We start from the raw sequence: 7540 nt of genomic DNA, 5'->3' as shown, positions 1-7540 counted from the left end.
ACCAAGAATGAGCTCATCCATTCACTTTTTGAATTTTATACACACACTTTTTCCCTTGGCCACCCAACCCTTTTCCATGACTGGCCATCCAATCTCGATCCTCTTTTTCACTTTCTTTCATATTCTTTTCCTATTCTCATGGCTCTTTTACAAGCATCTTTTGAATTACAACTTGCACAGGAGGGAGCCTAGTGCTCTTTACAAAGGGCATAAATGCGCTTTATTTCTTGCATGTATTGTTTTTTCTTTTTAACATTTTTTCCATGCTTCTTGGTCTTCTTTTTCCAACAATATGCATTTTCATGCTCCTTCACAAGTCTCTTTACACCTTGTGTTGTTTTGCACATTTGTGCCACCTTGTGTCATTTCGAGGGTTAACAATTACATAAATGTCTAGACTATATTATGTCATCTTGTTTGACATTATCTATTAGGAAAATGGTTATGAGTTAGTAATAATCAAGATTTGGATAGTTGTTAAACTCGAATATCAAGCTTAGTGCCATTAGCCATGAGTCTATCATGGTTAGTGCTAGTATTGGTTTACTTTTTTGGGGGATCAAACCTTGTTCCTTTTTTCAAGGAGCAACCTATTGATCTCCTCAACTTTTTTTAAGTTGAGTTTTAGTCATTTTCTTGACATGATTTTGTTATATGTTTAGCTTGCTACTTCAAGAACATGAAGAGTGGGTTGAATGATGTGCTTATACATGTGAAAACAAAGATGGACTCTAGCTTTGACAATATTGAGGCACTCAATAGAAAACGTCTTTAGGTTGGATCAAAATTTTATATATTCATGTTTTCTATATTGCTATATCTACTTTATTAAAGAGAGCACGTGATAAGTTTTGTATAGATGTAAACATCACTAATCATGATTTTGATCACATCATCATGTAGATTATTCTAGTTTTTTGTTATTGTCACTTTCACAAGCTATGAATACCGGACTTGAGGGAACACTTATTGTTTTAAGCACTTCAAGCAACATGGTTAGGGATACCTCTCACACTCCCATTACAAGCTTCCAAAATAAACATAGTGAACACACCGGTTTACCTTCTCATTGTAGTCTATATTTGCAAAGGTTTATCAATGGCTTCATGATTTAACCAATGTGCCTCAAGCAAGCTTCACCTCCATAGCCTTGATCACCACATGAGCTTCATGTAGAAGAAGAAAAAGAAGCAAGAGCTTCACCAACACTAGTCCCTCATTCTACCTCAATCTCTCCCTCTCTCAGAAAAATAAGATGCAAGCAAGAAGCAATAAGAGAAATCCACACGATTGCACATCACATAATAATGAGCTTATCCTTTAATTTCCTAGTTTTTATACATAGCCTTCATTTTCTGGGCATCCTCCCACCTCATTGGCTTAAATTTGTCCTTTTCCACTTTATGCATACTATATTGGTTTACAAATCTTTTCCACCTTGTTGAGCTGAGAGTATATGCTCACACCTCACTCAAAATAGAATGAGCCTAGCTCTCCTAATTAGTTTACAACATGATTTTTTGTTAAAGTTATAAACACTTGATTAACATTATTATTTTCATCTCTTTTTCAAAAAATTGTGTTTCTCCTTGACACCTTCATAGTTGCTTTACTAGAGACGGTCAACATTATCCCCTCTTAGATATGCGCTAGTCCCATGGCACTTTACAATTGGGTGGGTAGCACTATGTGGTTGGTGTTGGTAGGTCATGACAAGGGTGCCTAGTAATGCTACTATAATTTTGGGTCATTATTGGTGTGGATGGGATTAGTTTTCTTGCTTTGGTCCTTCGAAGTTGGTTTGCAGCCAAGGGAAAGAAGTAAGGGAAAAAAATGATGAGAATCATTGATGTTGTTGGGTTGGTCAAGTAGGTCTTCAAGCCATAATTCTATACTAAAAAAGGATGTGCAATTCCTAAGGATGCACATTTATCTTATTGTGCTATGACTCCCATGAAAGTAAGAGTGTAATTGGGAGATGGGTCAAAAGCTTGGAATTTGTTTACATACATGAGTATATAAATCAAAATTTTAACCTTACCATGTACGTGGAGAGCATTAGTGATAATGCTAAACTACATAAGTACATGTTTAGGTTAGATCCTAATTTTTCCATTGATGTTATGGCCCAGTCTCCTACCACTTTGCTCAAAGCTATTCAATTAGCTAAAACATACTCAAGGAAGTATTGGAGAGAGCCATCATTTCAACTATCTTCTGAATAGCAAAGGACTATTGTCAGGCAATGTCAATTTGGGGGAAATTATGGTGAAGTTAATGTGATAATAGAAGAATGACACAGTGCAAGAGGAACTATCTAAGAATTCAAACGAGCCTAGAATAGAAAAAAAGAAAAGCTATGGAAGCCATACTTACAAGTTCTTACAACAAATTAGGTATAAAATGCCCATTGTTACAATCAAGCCTTCTTGTTTCTCCTTCATCTTCATCTACCACACACAACTCCAAATTGTGGTCTCCCTTCTCTTGTCTTGCCTAATCCTTATAAATCCACAATCCACTAGCTTTTGATCCACTACATTTTGCAAAATGCACAAAAGAAAAAACCTAATGCAAAAGCCAAAAGCAAACACAAATCACTTTTCCATAGCCCAAAAGACTACAAATTCATCTCAATCCCCTTGCTTCCTAAATCCCTTGCTTTTGATTTTTCTCTCTATGGACTTACAACTGAGGAGTTCTATATTTCATTGATTTCTAAGTAGTTCTATATTTTGTTGATTTCTAAGCCTTTGAACCTTACTTTCTCACACTTTTTCCTTCAAAAGAAATCAAAACTACCTAGAGCTTCAAATGAAAATCCAACACACCACCCAAATGATGAATCAATTACCTCTTGACTCACTCATCCTAAGTTAATGCATTCGATGTTTTGAAGTGCAATCTCCTAATTTATTAAGTGTAGATGCAAGATTTTGTTGGTCTTAGTAATACAACCTATATGTTGTCGCTTTCACAAGCTAAAAATGCTGAGCTTCATAGAATGCTTATTGCTTCAAGGGCTTCAAGCAATGTGGCTATGGTTACCTCTCACAAGACCATTACATGCTCTCAAAATAAACATCAATGAGCTCACTAGTTTACATTCTTCCATGACTCAAATAATGAGCCTCAATCAAGCTCTACCTCTAATCACCACATGAGCTTTGCATTAGAAGAAGAAGCAAGAGCTTCATCTGCACCAATCCCTCTCCCTCCCCCCTCCCTCCCTCCCTCCCTCCCCCTCCCCCTCTCTCTCTCTCTCTCTCTCTCTCTCTCTCTCTCTCTCTCTCTCTCTCTCTCTCTCTCTCTCTCTCTCTCTCTCTCTCTCTCTCTCTCTCTCTCTCTCTCTCTCTCTCTCTCTCTCTCTCTCTCTCTCTCTCTCTCTCTCTCTCTCTCTCTCTCTCTCTCTCTCTCTCTCTCTCTCTCTCTCTCTCTCTCTCTCTCTCTCTCTCTCTCTCTCTCTCTCTCTCTCTCTCTCTCTCAAGCAAGATGCAAGAAAGAAGTAAGAAGAGAGCTCCATAACATTACACACTCAAGAATGAGCTTATCCTTTCATTCCTTGATTTTTATATATAGCCTTGATGTTTTGGGCACCCTTCCATCTCTTGGCTTAAACTAGTCCTTTCTCACTTTGTGCATACTTTAGTGGTTTATATATCCTTTCCTATTTTTTGAGCCAAGAGTGTTACACTTGTGCCTCACTCAAAATATTACTACAATTTTCATGCCGATAGTAAGCTCTTTTAAATAATTTACAATATAATTTTTTAAGAAATGTTATAAGCATTTGATATGCATTCTTATTTTTGCCTCTCTTTTCCAAAATTTTGCATTTCTCCTTGCTCGTCTCGCCTCCATCCTTGCTTTCCTAGAGAGGGTTAACATTAGTTATGGGCTATAAAAATTATACATTTCTCCCTCAAATGTAGCTACCTCCTTGAACTACAAATCAAGATTGTATACATTGTCCATTTTAATGTCTTGTAACTAGGTGGAAAATTTGAGCAACATTTATCAAATGTTTGTATACATAAATAAGCAAGCATACAATCACATAACTAGGTAGCCCAAACGCATAAGAAATGATCGCATACTTGACTAGGGATTTTTTTAATTTTAAAAAATCACATATCGCAAGCTATGAAAAATGCATGCAATCAATCAACACAAGCAAATGATTCTTTTTCTTTTTGATAATGTACCTCAAAGGAAGTTGTACATGTCAAACTACCATGCATCTGCATCACAAAATGAAAAGGTCTCAAATAACGAAACGTATTTCACTCTTTATCCATCCCTTCTTCTTCCTTGCTACTATCACTTTCTTCCTCTTCTTATTCTTCTTTACTTTTCTTTATAGCCCCATCACTTACTACAATACCAAAGGATCTAATTGTAAAATCATTAAACAAAGCTTCTCTACTCAACTTTTGGTGTCCATTTTCCCTCTATGACCATGTACAACCTCCCGATTGTTTGTTTGTGGATTCACACAATTAGTTGGTTCCACCTATCCATACTTTATTACATAGTTATAAGACAAAAACATGCAATTGCAATGCAAGTTTTCAAAGAAAAATGGGTAGTGACTTCCCTAAGAATATGCCATCTATTTTTAAGGATACCAAAGAAGAATGGGTAGTGACTTCCCTAAGAAGAACATACAGTGACTTCCTTAAGAAAATGGTAGTGGGTTCCCTAAGAATATTCCACCTATTTTTTAGGATACCAAATGTATTCTCTATGAGAACTATTCCCTTGTTTGTGATATACTCAAGCAATACATAAATATATTTTATGCTACACATAGTCAAATGAACAAGGATCATGTTATTGATATTATTAGAAGGATACCAATTGCATTCTTTCTTTAAAATATTCCCTTATTGTGATGTTCCCAAGCAATCCATATTTGAACATGAGCATAGGCAAACAAACAAGGATTGGGCTAGTTAATATTACTAGAATAATCATTTAAATTCATATTAAAGCCTAAGGTTGTAATGACCTTAGAAAAAAAAAATCTAAAGCTTAAATGGCTATCAATTTTCTCCCACCATCTCATTTTCATAATCATTGATGTAATGATCTTAGAAATGTTTTTCTAAAACTTAAATCACCATGGGATTTCTCCCACCCTCGTGTCATCATCATCAATGTCATCCTCACGATCATGAAAAGTCACTCCACCATCATCGATCTCATCAAGCCATGCAAAGACTTCGCCTTATCATTCCAAACAACCATCATCACCCTATTGGGTAGCAAAAAAACATCAACATGATTCTGATTAGTTTGAAAAGGTGGGATATCCAATCTTGATTTGATTTGGTGAGAAAAAAGTTTGCACACAATTTGACCAAAGCATACTGGGTGATGGGAAGGCCAAAGGCTATATAAGTCTAAGGCTATTCTTTCAATCAATCAATCGTAATTTCATTTTTTAACATTGTGCTACTAGATGGAGAGAATTGAGAGAGAGAGAGAGAGAGAGAGAGAGAGAGAGAGAGAGAGAGAGAGAGAGAGAGAGAGAGAGAGAGAGAGAGAGAGAGAGAGGAGAGTGGGAGATAATTATAAATGGAGAGAGAGGTAGTAAGACCGAAAAGGGAATATATATATATATATATATATATATATATATATATATATTGTGTGTGTGTGTGTGTGTGTGTGTGTGTGTGTGTGTGTGTGTGTGTGTGTGTGTGTGTGTGTGTGTGTGTGTGTGTGTGTGTGTGTGTTAGAGAGAAAAAGAGTGAGAAGCAAGGGATAAGATTTCAAAATCCCATTGGCAATTCCCTCTCCATATGCTCCTAATTACCACCCTATTTTCTATGCTCATCACTAGCCTACACTCCACACTTATCTTATATCACCCCTCTTTTTGTTACAAAACATGATTTGAGTGAGAAAATGGGAATGGGTTATGGAGGAAGGAAAAAGAACAAGTACAAAAGCACAATGCCATGAAAGATACTTGTTCGATTGATAGTTGTGTCAAGTACATTCTTTTTTTCTTGCTTTTGCAGCTAGGACACACACTTTTCTCTTTGGGTATGAGATATAGTGCTTTGTCATGTGCTTGTAGCACCATGCATTTTAACACCTCCCCTTGGTGCTAGCTCACCCTCTAGAAAAAGTACACCTAAGTATGTAGGTTTCCCCCTCAATGCTTGCAATGCCTTTAGCTCATACAGTGACAAACAAAGTGTAAGAAATAGCCATCTGAGGTAATTTTGGGCCCCATTTTAGCTCCACAAGATTGCGAGTAGTAGTTTTAGGATATACTATAATTTCAGTTTGTGTTATCCCTAAGGATATAGGTTCCCCCCTCAATGCATGCAATGCCTTTAGCTCATACAGTGACAAACAAAGTGTAAGAAATAGCCATCTGAGGTCATTTTGGGCCCCATTTTAGCTCCACAGGATTGCGAGTAGTAGTTTTAGGATTTACTATAATTTCAGTTGTCTTAGCCATTCTCTGGTTCAACACTTGTTAGATATTTTAAATTTCTAAGTTTTAAGGTGTTTGTCAAGAAGCAAACACAATGTTTATTTGCAAACAAATTACAAATTATTATGTATTATTGAGCAGTCAATGAAAAAGAGTACTCAGTATATTGATGTGCACATTTTGTGAAGGGTTGCAAAAGTCTTGCTTACTATTCGGTACTCAATTCTATTATAGTGGCTAAGAACATTGGAAATCCAATTATTGAGAAGCTAGACAAGAATAGCTACCCATCATGACAGTTCCATGTGACTAACTTTCTTATTGAAAAATGCCTCAATGGGTTTGCTTTAGGTGAAGAAAAGAAACTAGAGCTAAGTGATCTTGCAATTATATAAGAATTAAAGGCATAGAAAGAATGGAATAAAAATACAAAAATGTAATATATTGGCTATCTTAAAGTGCACTATGCTAGGATATACAAAAAATGCAAATTGTTCACATGCAGCTTGGATAGCCTTCAAGAATACATTTTAGTAAATACAAAGGCGCGGAAAATTCAACTCGAGCAAGAGTTGAATACTTTGAAGAAAGGAAAGACATATGTAAATGAGAATGTTTCGAAGGTGAGGAGCATTGTAGATGCCTTAGCAACTATTGATGCAATCCCACAAGATGATGATTTGGTTTCATGTACTTTGGGTGGTCTTAATAATGAGAAGACTTGGAAATCTTTTGTTACATTTATGTATGTACGGAAGTCATTTTCAGATTTTAATGAGTTGGTCTCTCTCATGATCACTAAACAGATCAACATGTAGGGTGAATCATATGAAAAAAGTGATAAATAGGTTTGAGCTTTTAACTCAAGTTCAGGAAAGAGGGGATGTAGTAGATTCTCTTCAAGTGGTCGTGGTATGGATCATACTAGTGGTAACAATAAAACAGGTTAAATCAACAATTTGATGATATGCAGATTTCGAGAGAGTAGTAATTCTAGAGACAAGGGGAGATCTAGAGGAAGAGGTGGATGATAGAATAGATATTCTAGCAATTTTGGTATTTTCTACCATTATTATGGAAGAATAG

This window comes from Lygodium microphyllum, chromosome 28 (genome assembly GCF_053477565.2).
Source record: "Lygodium microphyllum isolate KBCC chromosome 28, Lygodium_microphyllum_v1.1.10, whole genome shotgun sequence".
Classification (NCBI taxonomy): domain Eukaryota; kingdom Viridiplantae; phylum Streptophyta; class Polypodiopsida; order Schizaeales; family Lygodiaceae; genus Lygodium; species Lygodium microphyllum.
This window is presented reverse-complemented; position numbering follows the sequence as displayed.